Source organism: Ischnura elegans, chromosome 4, assembly GCF_921293095.1.
Source record: "Ischnura elegans chromosome 4, ioIscEleg1.1, whole genome shotgun sequence".
Taxonomy (NCBI): domain Eukaryota; kingdom Metazoa; phylum Arthropoda; class Insecta; order Odonata; family Coenagrionidae; genus Ischnura; species Ischnura elegans.
In genome coordinates, this window is record NC_060249.1 from 19,736,715 (window position 1) to 19,752,106 (window position 15,392).

Below are 15,392 nucleotides of genomic sequence, written 5' to 3' on the forward strand. Positions count from 1 at the left end.
CCTGAAACGACTCTCAATATTTCCATTATAACCTTACATTCTTATTCTTATCTTTTCCAAGTCACATAACCCAGATAGATATATATATGAACAAAAGCAAAAAATATATACATGAATGTGCCGCGTACGTAAGTGTGAAGCTTATTACGGCCATTATTCCATATTTCACCGGAGCATGCGGCGCAAAATTATTTGTGAAGTTTATTCATGAAGTTTGACAGCTTGCTCGGTTTTCAAAAAAAGATATGGTCCATTTTTCCCCAAAATAAATTGTGTTGTGTGAAGCTGAAGAATAATTTTAACCATAATATGACACTTATGCACTTATGGTGGACAAGTTTGTGTACATTGTTTTGGTTTTATAATACTTCACTCAGGTCATTTTTTACCGAAAAACGAAAAATTACTCGTAGTTTTCCCGTCATGACAGCATGTATATAACGTACAGAATGCTATATTTATGCTAAAAATTATGTGTTGCATTTATTTTTGTCGGTGAACTTAATTTGTTTACGCTGGGGAGTAGGTAATGTATGGATTTTTCTCTAGGAGTTGTTTCCTGGGGAAAATGAAAGGTTGCCGTTTTATTCCAATGATCGTATTGAAAGAACATAATTCGTTAAGTTCATTAAAGAATGACGTTAAATTTATATCTTCAATTTAACAAATTACTGCCGAAGCCAATGAAGAGCTTGTAATAATTTTGAAATGGTATACTTCGGGGCTCTTAGCTACATCTCTCCCATACGGAATCGAGATAATGGTGTCTTGCACATCACAAGGAATGACTGGAATAAATGTTGGGATTTTGTGTTACAATGAGCCGAATAATATTGTTGAGTATTAGAGAATTGGTAACTTAAATAATAGACTCAATTTTTTGTGTGAATTGCTAATGATCAAACTAGTAAAGGTTTTTTTTCTGTTTTTTTTTTGCTTGCATAATTCAAAATATATAAAAAATATTATTATTTTTACGTTTATTAATGTGAGACAACCTTTCATTCATCAATTATATGCAAGGCCGGAGACTGAGAAAATTTAACTACGCCTTGTATGTAACTAAGTGGACTGGACCCTGGCTTCAATCATATTTCAACTCATTTTTCGCAGTGCTTCCAGAAGAAGGCCCTTGGATCTCAGGAAGTCGTCGTCACTACCAGGTTGAGGATCAAGTATATATTCTTAGTTACAATAACTACATTCTACGTCAACTGCAACTTTTAACCGGCCATGCAGCATGTGAGACGAATCCACGGTAAAGGGAGGCTGCAATTGACGCCGTGAATTACAAAACGGTAGGTACTAATCATCAGCAATTTTTTTAGACAACCACTTAATCCAAACGTCTGCAAAGCTATCTATAAAATTTTTCCCCAAGACTAGATATGCCGAAATATTTTATTTGCATTCAGAGAAAATATTTGAAGCAACACTTGTAGTAGACCCAATAACACTGTTCTGCAAAAAAACAGTTTAAAAAATACCCGGCTACAATTTAGGGTGTTTCTGGCTAATTTTGGGTCGCTGAATCCGAAAATGACCTCCGTTTTTTTCTATCACCCTCCATTTTTACGCAACCCCTAAATGGGGGAAAACAACCCCTTTTCTAAACTTATCGCTTTTCAAGGACTTTTACCAATGTTATCTGCTTCTGATTGAAAAAAACTGACGTTTTAAGGCTATTAGGGTCAACAGAGATACAAACTTCACTGGGGGTGAAAAGATTTAGGGGGTGAAAATTGAAAAAAAATATTTTTGTAAATTATAATTTACAAAAAGTTTTTTTTCCTATACCACGGTACTGATGCCCCTGAGATAGGCATAGGCGCTAATGGTAAAAATTCGATGGTGGCGGTATCCAGGCATTTTTATAGTATAAAAATTCTTAAATGTTGGCGGTTAGGCCTGATACAACTTACTTCTTTTGCCCATAATGTTGGGGGAGGTGGAATTTTTCAGAGTTAAAGTACAGGTAAATTGTTCTCGTTTATCTGTTTATGAGCATTATCATTATTGATTTATTGCATCCAGCTACCCTGGAGTGTTTTTAAGTTGGGCAGTATTAGTACTCCCAGCTCGGGTTAGCTATTTTCTTAAATTTAAAAATATTTAAATCTCAATCACACTCCCAATATCCAAAAGCGGATTAACAGCGAAGATATTCACCAACTGTGAGACCCACAGCAAATTTGCTTATTGCAATCACGATTTCGCCTTTAAACCTTTTCAATGCCAAAAAGGCATCATCGCATGAATGAACATTTTGTAGAATTGTTTTAGCTTAGCAATTTGCATTCTTCACAAGAGCCAGCAAGGCTTAATCCATCTTTGGGTACGAACACCAAATTACTCTTGCTTGTTAAGTAACGAAAGAAAATATAATTTTCCTGGCCAATGAAACAGCCCATTTGATTGGTAACCTGTTATTCCTACAATTATCATTGTCTTTGCTCATTTTGCTGATTATTTCCAGCTCTTCATGACGTGTTCTCTGTTCAACAAACATTTTTTGTCAAAATAATATTTCGCCTATGGTTAACTAGTACCACAGCATATTGCTATTTGGATTAAGTGAACCCACATTTAAGATGTTTTTGACCATTATCTAACAATTCCCTCGAGGATTTATGTTCGGAGTGATTGCGTTTCATTGGTATGAATTATTTTACTCTACAATGTACGCGTCAATGTGTATATACATGCTAATCCTTCACATTATCCAATTCCTTTGTTCATAAATTATTGCTAGTTGTTGGTGATTAAAATGAAATCGGACATTAATGGTTCAATTTGTAACTAAGCCGATGAGCTCAATTATTGCCTTCGAAAACACATTGAAGTTTTATTTTTATCCCTCAGTTTTTTCAATTGAAACTACCGGCATTAGAAACTACGACGTCAGAAACAGAAATGTCGTTACATGAATGGTTATCTCGAATAACTCTGAAGAATTGCTGCAAAGAATATTTTTTTCATACAAAGGAACTTTTTGAGCGTCACAAATTGAAGCTGGATCGCTTGAACTTTTATTGCGAGACGGTATTAGATGATCCGATTTGCAGTAGGAGGAAGGAGAACGCTCATATGTTTCGTTTCTCAAACGATCTTCTCAAAAACTCCTTTTAGTTCCATCTCCTATCAGCTAAAATTTAACTTAAGTAGAGGATATCGTTTCCGTGCTATGGCTAGGGTTCATCCTTCTATCCCTATGGACACGGGGTAGAATCCCGGCGGAAGATTCATTTTTCACTGCCCGATCCTTCTTGACTACTGTACGGAGAGCACTTGAGATACAATACTACGTCATTCAAACGGGATATTGACCTCGGCGCCTCTCGTTGATAACAGAATTGTGCCGACGCCGCGGCAAAATAACACATTTTAATTGCATAATAACAAGTGATATAAACTATCAATATAATAATGTTTTCACTAAATGGATTCTAAAAATTATCATTTTTACTATGCTATGCGTACAATTTAGGCATTTTGAAATAAAACGCGACCGTAGCAAATAACTCAGTCAGTTTTCTAAAATAATTTTGAAATATAAAAATAATTTTATATTAATTTGACAGACGTTTCGTGGTCTAAAAAATGGTATGGAAATAAAATTATATAAGTAATGTGTTCAATGAATATTCAATAATTAGAAAATATCACCATTTATCATAAATATTTGGCCAGCTTTATCCAATTCAGTGCGCTGGGTTTCTCTCCACCCTTCCTTTGTTCAGCATTTGACCTAATCAGTCGATCACCACCTCCAAATATCAATGAAATAGAAAGGAGAACCGTATCATCATTCATAAGGCAATACAAGCAGGATCCCCTTACTTGTCATTCATTTTATATAGGAGGAAGTTAAGGGAGTTACAAAGCAATCTCCTGAGACTCCGACCTTTTAACTTATCCCTCGTCATTCGTGTACGTCACTCTGCGCACACTAGGCTAGAAATTGTAACTATTCTTTCCAAAGGCAGGGAAGATGAGAAGGCCGTAGGGAAGTGGGACGAAGTAGAGATCGCCTTAATGAAATTAGGTGGGAGTTAATCGTTTCTGCTGGGGCTTTATAGAGATGGGCATTGGCGCACGAAGTGTGGGAGCGAAGTGGAGGAGTCAAAAAGGGTTGAAAAGTTGGCTCGGAGAGGTTAGGGGATTATAGGAAATGGCGCTGTTGCTTCGTTGACTAATGTCTGCCGACTTCTTTCTCGATTACCCACTGAATTATTCGTCTTCTGCACTATTAAAAATATTTTCCTCTGAATAGTTTTGATATCTTTCTGCTCAGAATTCTGCCGGTGAAACTTAATTATTGGTTACATTCGAGGTAAAAATATTCATTAATTTGAGTGAACGACAATCAATATTTTTATGGTGAACATGAATTAATGAAAAGGGAAAATCTGAATGAAATTATCGATTTTTGGTCATCCAGAGAACATTTCCTAGAAAGGTGATTAAGACGTAAAACTAATTCTTTGCAGATTTAATCAAAATTTCGTAAATAACTATGGTTTTTACGAATAATTGCCATCTCTAGTTAAAATACGAGGGGCCCAGAGATTAATGTACCTTTTTATCCTTCGAAATTTCTTTAGCGTACATTACGAAAATTACTCATATGAAAGAATGGTGTTTCTACTACACACCATATTTTTCACGTAATCTCAGTCCAGTTTTATGACCTCCCTCCAGCGCGAAACAAGGGTATGTATGCCTTTTGGTACCAATCCTTGATCTGACCGTGGAACCATTTATTCACTACGTGAATCACGCCCTCGTCGTCTTCAAATTGTCTTCCACGAGTGGCATCCTGTAATGCCCCGTACAAGTGGAAGTCCGAGGGAGCGAGATCAGAGCTGTTGGGTGGATGGGGTATTATGGTCCAACCCTGTTTTTCCATGTGTTCAGGAGTCCTCAAACTTATGAGGGGCCGAGGGTTATCGTGTTGAATCAAAACATCTTTTTGGTTGGAATGGCGCCATGGTCGCTGGGAGCGCGTCTTGAGATTTTTTAATGTGTTGACATATACTTCTGGTTCCTCCTTTTGGCATCAATGGCATGGTGATGGCAACATTAACTCGCTGCAACATGCCAGGTGAGACAGCCGTGGATGGTCTCCCCGACCGCTGCAAATCTTGGAACAGCGACGGGCCACCTTCTAATGTCCTCATTTGCTCAGATCAGCGACTACACTTCTCTTGTTGACATCAGATGCTCCATAGGCTGCGCAAAAAAGTTTTTTAATATTCTCCACAGTTTCTTTCTCTGCAGTAAGAAATTCAATGACAACACGCTGCTTGTACCGTACATCACTTACAGACACCATTTTGAAACGGTCCTGCAGCCAAGGTATCTATCGGGAGAGTCAGAAATTTTGCGTGTGAACCCACAAAACTTCAGGGATTGCATACGCTGCGTTTAAAATTCGCACCATTTTTGTCGGCTGAGAAAATACAAATTTGGTTCTTTACTTCCTGGGTAACCCTCGTATATAATAAAGACGTGTGTAGAAATGCGTACACTTCTCGTTAAAAAGACAAATTTTTCAACGAGTTACCGTCGCCTTGAAGGTATTTTATTCACAGAATTCATAAAATGGTCGTTAAGGTCCGTAATGTGTTAAATTTGTTTATTGTGCCTGCGTGTTTATTTTGAGTACCTACACAGCAGCTTTGAAGTATTCAGCAATTTTGAATAAACAAAAATGTAATTATGGATGAAAATTTCATGAGTTACAAATATAGATAGTATGTATACCGTAGGGTCGCAAAAAAATTACCAAATTACTGCATGCAAATTTATAGAACACCGTTTCATCACATCCTGCTTCCACTTCCCGTTATATGAAGGAGATATAGCGGAAGGAGATACAGGAATTTTAGGCGGAATTGGGTTGGGTAAATGTACGCCGAGGACGAAAAAAAATAATGAATCACATCTATATATACCTGTTACAAGTCTCCCCCTTTCGCCTGCCACCTATCTCGTTTGTCCCTGACCATCCTCCGGCTTCAGCAGCGAATAAAAGGACTCACCCAGTATACTGGGTTATTTGGATAAGGAACTGTCGCAGGTTATACTCAGCCCTCAGACTTTCCCACGATCAAGAGCGAACATATTGGAGAAATACAGAACAAGAGAATCGAGATGGAACGGAGAGGTAAAGGGAATAATAAAAAAGAAAAAGAAATTTGAAAAGTGAAAGAAAAAGACGTTTCCTAAACCAGACGATAGGAAAACAGCTTAATCCAAGGTGAACGCGCTGGGGATCGGAAGTGATACAGAATTTATGCGGAATGCAACTAATCATTATGGAAGGACAAAATGCATTTAGCATTATAGTTCTAGGGCCTCCAATGCCTTTTTAAGTATTTTCTCGAACACTATGAAACAGGTGCTTCTTCTCGACGTAATCTCCCTGCAGACGCACACATTTATCACAACATCGGCACAGCGATTCCATGGCGAAGGCTTCTCAAGGAGTTCATTTTGACCACTGAAACGCCGCTGAAGCAATAGCAGCACGGGTGGTGAATGTGCGGCTACCGAGATTGTCTTTCATTGTTGGAAACATTGCTAAGTCACCAGGAGCCAGGTCAGGTGATTAAAGAGCATGACAAATCGCTTCAAAGTTGTTTTTGCGAAAAAGCTCTTGCGTAACATTAGCTATATGAGAGAGTGCCTTGTCATAATGAAACAGCAAGCGCGCCTGACCGTTTTTGTTGCAGTGCAGTTGGGGTGCAGGACGTTAAAACGGATATTGTGTACAGAACCCACGGAAATACCTACACCGGAGGTGATCTGTTCCACGGTCACTCGGCGATCCCCCAAAACAACTCTCTCCTCTCGAACGATCGATCATGAAGTTAAACCGGCTTGTGCGAGGCCGAGATTGTTTTGCTTTGTTTCACACGATTTTCTGCCGTCATTGAACTATTGCACTCAAGAGCGCATTTTCGAAACATCCATAGCTCCAGCACCATTGTATATCTTTTATTGTGTTCAAAATTCAAAATCAATGCATTTACTATAATTTTTATGCAGATTAAGCAATGACCGATATAATTGACATTGAAAGAAACTATCACCTTCATCCACCAACTCCAGCAACCGACCATATTGTTCGTCAACAACCCATTCACAACCATCACAAATCCCATTTGAAGATAATTAAAACCTTTCAAAATAAGCACAGCCAATCAAAACAAAATCCCTGCATGGTGGTGCGATAGCTACGGAGACTATTGGCAGCCCTTTCGAAGAAAGCTTGTCAAAAGAATATTGTATTCAAAAAGACATCCCAAAAATGGTAGACCATCTTTGGTAGTCCGATCAGTCATCGAAGGCATTCTATTCGTGTTAAAATATTTTTTCATAAATTTGTAGTCCATATACTTCCCCTCTGCAGAAATAATATTTTAAAACTTCTACGCCATTCTCCCTTCACAGATGATCACTTCAGTGCAAAAATCGTAGGATTAATGAGTATATTAAAATGAAATGTTTTTCGCCATTTCCGCTCATCACAAGATTTCATTATTTTGTTTGATAAGGTCGCGAATATTTTTAAACAATACAACCATATCTACCGCAATAAATAAAATGTGAATAATTGGAGAGCGTAGCCAAAGAATTAATTGATTAGTTCCGGGAAAGATTTAAAAGCCTTATTTTGGTAGTAGGGACGGATCATGGCGACGAAGGAAGGCATAAGAGTCACCCACTTCATTATACGAGCAGAGGAAGTAATGGGGAGGAAGCATGATTACCAAAATAAACGGAGATGTGCCCTCGTCAGAGCAGAGAAAAACAAAGGCGGAAATTTGTGAAAGGAGGTGAAAAATTTCTCGAGGGAAAGGGTAAAATATTTCATAAATGTAATCAGGGAGGACAGGGTGATGCATCAGGGCAGGCAATGAAGTATCAAGTTCATTAGTTATGAGATGGGAAGAGTTAAGGCCGGTTTGTGTAATATAATAACTATAAATTATCCGCAAGGAGCCATTAGCATGAGATTGCAGTACCTACACGCCAATGGCAGCGCCCACGAAATATTTGCGTGGAACCTGGCTAAATACCCGAGAAACTTAGCGTGAATCTTTGGAACGCGCATTGCCGTTGTAATTTTTTTATCTTTCCACTTTTCACCCTAGTGTTGTTATCTATAACCGTGAATAATGGAAGAAGACATCTCCGGATGAAAAATAACTCGGGTGTAATATGTAGTTGTGAAGAAAGGGCATTATTTGGAAGTCATTTCTTACGTTGGATATTGATACCGTAAGCGTCAAGGTGTACCGAACCATATTTGTAATCATACTTGCACCCTCTGTTTTCTAATTTGCGAGTTAATATGGAAAGTTGTCCATAGAACGAGAATCCACGAATTTGAGGCATTGATTATGTTGCAAAATTAATTTAAATAACCCCCGATGAAAATGTCCTGAACCAATTTTCCTGTAAACGATGTGATTGTCATATACCATTTATCCTGGTTGCTAATAACCTCCATCATTGCCCCATTTGTTCTCGCTTCGGGCCAGATGAAGATATATGGGTAATAGTATTTCTAGCGGTTTTGCCTGAAATGCAATGCCTGCAGCTGCGGAGGATTTTCTTGGGAACATACGCTCATCGGACCATTCATGGGAAATTGATAGTTCCTCGCGTCTGTTTTTGACAGCAATGACATACATCATAAATACCATTGGCCACAGCTACAACCTAAAAAAATTCCATGGAAATATCAAAGCCAAAATTCGTATTTCACTTTTGCCCAATAATGCTCTAGTTGAACATAATTATTGTTCCGGAATGCTCTATCGTTGTGAGTTGGAGAAATTGTATGGCTGCTTTCAATGGAAATTCGTTTGGTGATATCATTCAGCTCACAGTTCCCGCTCAAGGCCCTTTTTCGTGATTCTATCAGTTCTACTCCACTCCGTTGTGGAGTACATCTATTTCTTATATTCTTTTAATGCTATCATGATAACTCATAACTACATGTATTACTGCACAATGCTATATATGCGTACCTGTTGGATGATTTTTATGCGTTTGTTTGAGTTTACTAATTTGATCGTACTTCATGCATTACTCGTGATGAATACTGTAAAAATATAATACATTTACTTAAATAAAATGTTGACATAAGAGGCAGCCATGTATTATACCCCTAAAAGTAATGTAATGCATTCACAAATAAAAACATTTATTTGAAATTAATGTTTAAATGTAAACATGCGGCAATTTAAATGATTATACCCTCTACTTAGTCGAAAATCTCAGTTGAAATTATGCGAAACGTTAGCGCTCTCAAGTGATAAAGTAAAAATTGCACCATTTTTTATGCTAATTTCTCAAAATTAAAAAGCTAAACAAAGCCCGTCAATTTATTACAAGTTTTAAGCGATCGCTCGAGAGGCATAATTGGTGAAAAAAATTATAGTATAGGTACGTTAGTCATCAGCAACTGCCTCAGGAACTGATTGAAAACTTTCAATTGTCCAACCTTAAGCTTAAATTTTAGATGCCTTTGCATGGAATGACTGTTTGATCACGATTCTCGGAAAGACACTTCGTTTAAATACGTTGTAACTTCTACCCGCATTCTTGCAAGTATGACATAGCACTCAACTTCAAAGGTTATGCAGATGTCTTGAACTTTGAAATGATACATTGAAATACAAAGATTCTGCCTGCTTCTCATCCCTACAAGTACCCATAGGTCCTTAGTACGCACCTATCAATATCCTGACAAATAAATATATTTTTAACTATGTCTATTCCTCATACTTTCTTTGGCGATCCGATTAAGACACCCCTTTAACACTAGAATGCCGGGAAATGGGCTTACCTCAAGAATGCCGGGAGGGTGTCATTTTGACACCCATGTTCTTATAGCCGTGTTATGTTGCAGATTATTTTTTTCGAAGTCGCTAGTCTTTTTACGCTTACGTTTTTTGTATGCCGTCGTGTGTAGTATATAAAAAAATAAGTGTCGTCGCGGTAAAATTTGGCTGGTTTCATGGAAAATCATTCGCAAATAGAGCGGAATATACTTATCTAACGAGCTAATAAATTTTCGAAAAAATGATGAACAGCTGATACCTATTTATTGAAATTATGTAAAACATAAACAATCACGGAGGTGTACAATGCTAAAGTACTAATTTGGCTAGTAATAATCAAACTGCATCCCAGGAAGCACCTGAAACCGAACGAAGAAATGATAAAATATACTGGGAGTCAAAATGACACCCTCCGGCATCCAAGGTAAATTTGATTTTTTTAGGCCGGAAAAAGAGAGGGGGGTATCCCAAACACTGTCGTCTTATGGAGCCTTAAAAATGATTAAAAGTCACGAAATATTTCATTCTACTACAGTCTTTTAAGGCCAGCTTTGAAAAAAATATTCGTGTAGGGTGTCAAAATGACACCCTTCGGCATTCTAGTGTTAATAGTATCAGTGGCGGATCTACGGGGGACTAACTTAGGTACTCAATACATAGATAGCTTGGTAATTTTTTTCGAACCCCCACTACTACTGTGAAGTTACCCTCCACTTACCCCCACTTGTCCCTATCCTAGATCCGCCAATGACTAGTATTATCTCTTGAAAATTCCACTGAAGTGTCGAAACCGATCGAAGTCTACCAATTAGTGTGGAAATGAAAAAGTTTACACTGATTTCATTTAACTACAGGAAAATTCCGCAAAATCGTGCTATTGAAGATACTCAGTTGCCTATCCCCCGGTGTAAAATTGCAGTAGAATATGATAGCTACTATCCTTCGGAACCTATTCGCATTTGAAGAGTTACAGTTGCAATCGGTGGGTTGCCATTCGTAAAATAGATGAACCCATGGAATAATTATTCCAAGCTCAAACTGCGGAATGCGCATCCAAAGAACTAGTTGGAGATAATCTTGATGCTAATAAAGTTGTTTGTCTCCGGCCTACCATATGTTTTAATGAAATGATTTCTTTGGCAGAATTATAATCTTTCTTGGTGTTTACTAATGCCATAATAGTGTTAAAATTATATAAAAGGTGATAAGTATCCCAAATACGGGATGGGAAGAGGTGGAAGGTTGTCGATGGATGGAAACCAAAGGGCAAGATTAGAGTTGATTTTGGGGAAGTAAGCCCTAAATCACACGATCATAGTCTCAATGACATCTCAAATGAATACTCTCTGACGGCATAGCTTTCAGGGATGGTGGCAATGAATGGGATCAACGTCCCTATTTCCATTATTTGTTACCGCTTTCCTTCATTGAACACGTACGTGGCATGCAGTAGCAGCCAATCAGCGTACGAAGCCAAGCGCATGTTGTGGCGTCGCCATTGAGATTTATAATGACGAACATAGGAGACATCTAAGACGACTCAAATGGCCGTGTGATGTAGATTAAAATGGCTAAAGGAATTACTTTCCCTTTCATTGAAAAGTTGAAATAGCACAGCTGAAGTGAACACTCGAGTCGTACGTAAAGAATACTGACTCAGTCATAGGATGGAAATGGCAGAAAAAAAGGCAGAACCTTTGGCACATTCTGCAGATATGAATGGATAGGTGGACGTAGAACCATCTCTTGGGTCAGTTGATGATGAACTGGAAGTACTGAATGAGTAGAGGAGGCTCGGACTAGACGAATATGTTAAGGGAAAGTGTAGAAAGAAATATAGAATCAACAGAATTCTTTATTAGTATTCAGCATTTTGTTTCATAAACTTTAGAATCAGCTTTTAAAAAATAAGAATTTAAATGATAACATTTCGTAAAATAAAAAGCTTACCAATTGTACGTTTTGCTCGTAGTACCCGGGTAAAATGGATACGCTAGAAGGGCAAAAAGGATTACTTGAAAAAATAACTAATTAGTCTTGACATTCATCACAGAAGTAGCTACCTACTCATCTATATGATGTGCAGCTCTCGTGCGCCCATCCTTGGCACTGGGCGCACTGTATCCAGTCTTTGATAATTGATGCCCTGAATTTTTCTGCACGCACCAAGCAAAAGAACGCCATCTATTTGCGATTAGTGAAAGAACCCGCACTATGCTTCTTGCTCGAGCCTCCCCAAGTGGCATTTTTCGAATGGCGGCGCGAAGTAAACAATATCTAGGATTAAATGGAATATGAGTAAAAACATCGATAGAGGAGCAGAATTCATGCGCGACGATTCGTTCCAAACGTTATCAATGGAGTGCGATATATTATTAGAAATTAGAACTTGAAAGGGGGATAAATAGTGTGTTACTTTGTAACATTCGATTGGCAAATATACTTTCCATTAGACATAGAAATTAATTGTGTAGCTACCTAGCCTATGCTTGTGGATCTATGTTCCAAATTGCGCAAACCCCAGGCACAGGTGATTTATGATATCTATCATTGCAAATTTTGTTTAAAATATGAAGAAATTCGGTAAGTAAATATAAGTAAATATTTGAGATAACATAAATCATTGCTCTTATGCGTGTGTCATTTTCAAAGAAAAATATTTCTCCAATTGAATCATCGTGGCAAGTAACTTAGGGGTCAAAGAACTGAAAAACACATAATATAATGTGTTCCAAATAATCTTTGAGCTTAATTTCAGTTGAACAGCTGATTTACTACAAAATATATTTTTAAAAGAATTTAAAAAAAGCTTATAAACAATGTAACCTAAGAATTACAAAATAGCTTATAAAAAATATACAAACAAAATAATTTCTTATAGTCATTGATTATGTAGCTTTTATAAATGATCGCTACAACTTTGGGACTGTTAAGGCCGTTAATTTTTGTTTAATTAAGATTTGTATATTGTTTCACCTTTAGGGGATTGCCGGTGTACTCGGTCCGATAGTAGGAAAAAGGTCAGGTATTAGTTATTTAGATGAGCAAACATTTTATTGAGATCACTAGATTTTTGTTGCCTGTATTCTTATTAATTACCGGTAGAAGTGCATGGGAATGGATATTTTACGCTTGTAAAATGCTGTTTTCGGCTAAGCTAGTCACACAGCCGAACCACGGTGATTGACAATAATATTTCTTTGGGAAAAGATATGCGACGCATATTTTCACGAAGCCTTCCCATAATGTTAAATAGTTATTTAGATGAGCCAACATTTTATTGCTAAAATCAAATACCATGAAGATTTTAAACGTTATCAGAGAAAAAATTTTATGATGCATGTTTCAGTTCTCCTCTTGTACCGGGTGTTTACGTTTTCCGGATGTATGTAAACTATGACAAACATAAAAGGACATTTGTTTCGGTTTCAGTTCATGGGATCCTTTACAAGTTAATTTTTTGGTTCACAATAAATTTGCATGCGAAACAAACTTTCTGTCTTCATCTAAAGTCTAAAAGACTCTCTGTGTCGACGATAGCAGTTTGAGGGTATCACATGAGTGCATTTTCAGTCAATCCTTCCGCTGGGTAGAGATAGATGCGGGCGGTGCGTAAGCATGTGAAAACATCTGGGGAAAAGATATACTGGTGATGGAGACTCGTAGGGTGAGAGCAGTAGTCTATCTTTTCTACATCAGTCTATTTTGTCGGGACAATGTAGGCCTCGACGCACCAAATAGGCGCAATTTTCATTTTTTGTTGAGGGAAACCGCGGGTAAAATACGCCGAGTTAGGCGCAAAAGCTGTAACCATGACTGCAATGTAACCATGCGGAAATGGTGCGGCATTCTCATTCAAAGGGCCTTCCTTCTTGTCGATGTTCCCCATATTTTCTATCCTTGACCCTAAAGACTGAATACTGCCTGGTACTATCTTTTTTGAGGCAGTGAAACGGAAATTCTCCGTTTACGAGGAAGCAGAATAGATGACTCGAGTTAAAATATAGTGACAACCTGACCCCTGTGTATTTTTATGTAACTGTGGCCTAAACCTTTACGAAAAATGCCTATTTGCTTTCGAACTGTGCACATTAGTGCGTATAAGCCAGAATCATAGCATTTTATTTCCATAGTCGTTTAACATAGAGAAAAATGAATAAATGGTGAGATATCAAGAGTTTATGTTGCGGGCGAAATGTTATGCTCTCACCTAAAATGCGTAAATTTTAGTATCACCCTGACTGTAGACAGATACATAGTGTAGATTTAGAAATTATTTGAGTAATTTTGGTAATTTTGTTGATAGTTCAAAATGTTTCACATAATTCTTGAATTTTATTTGTTATATACATAATTAAACCCCATGTTGCAAGATTTGAACCGGACAAGATGACAAAAAACAAGGCGAGTTTATAAAAAAACCTAATAATATGTTTATATTCCGCACACTCTTAGGCCACATCAATTGCTACTTGAAGTGACCCGAGTAAACGTCTCATTGTAATGTGAAGAAGGGATGAAATTGATGTTAAAGAAGTTGCATCGAAGTGAAAATCTTTTAAAGCAGGCGCGGTTGGGCGTTGCAAGAAGCATAGCAATTCTTTTATTTGTAAATACTCATGCATAAAGGGTGATTCAAAAAAGATTGCCACAAATTTAAAAATTAGTATTTTATCAAAGAAGCGTAATAGAAACTTGTGTTATGCATCTTAATAAAGAGTATTGAAAAGATTTTTTTTTTCATTTCAAAATAAGGTCATACAATTGAAAAAACACGTGAATCACCTAAGGTGAACGTTTTCTGTGCCATTTCTGCCAATAAAGTTTTTGGTATTTTTTCTTCGACGGTGCTACTGTAACTGGGCAAAACTATCTGGAAATGTTGAAGAATTGGCTGCTCCCTAGACTTGTACAAGGAGAAAAACAATTCATATTCCAGCAGGATGGAGCACCACCACATTGGCACTTATCTGTCCGTGACTATCTGAACGACAACTACCCGAGGCAATGTATCGGCCGACAGGCAGCCTGTGACGATGCACTTCATCAATGGCCTCCAAGAAGCCGTAACCTCAACCTTATGATTTTATTTAAGGGGGTAAGTTAAGGATATTGTTTTTCATCCACCTATGCTGGTAAGTATTGAAGATCTGAAACGAGAAATAACAATAGCTATCCAAACTCTTACATGCGATATGCTATTGAGAGTATGAAACAAGTTCGAAACAAGAAGAGTATCGACATGATATCGCCCGAGTGCATGGCCGGGGTCATATCGATCATTAGTGAACTTGTTTTCGAATGAAAAAAACTTTATTGAGACGTGAAGCATAAGTTTCTATGAGGATTATTTGATAAACCACTAGAATGTGGGAACGTTTGTACACATTTTAAACTCTTACTGTGGTATTCACACAAAATTGTTATTGCTACCTACATACGAGGGACGTTTTTTTTCAACATCCGATGGGTCATGAACAGAAGACGAAGTGAATGATTAAAAATTATTTCATTGCTATATCTTGATCACAC

At 37.5% G+C, this 15,392-nt stretch overlaps 1 protein-coding gene across 1 annotated transcript in view; it reads left to right on the forward strand.

The window, feature by feature from the left end:
- The first annotated feature begins 1,132 nt into the window (after positions 1-1,132).
- LOC124157121 overlaps positions 1,133-15,392 on the forward strand; it is a 229,538-nt gene continuing 215,278 nt past the window's right edge. The window contains exon 1 of the mRNA XM_046531625.1: positions 1,133-1,298. The gene's annotated coding sequence lies outside the window, so the exon portion shown is untranslated. The remainder of the gene's footprint in view (positions 1,299-15,392) is intronic.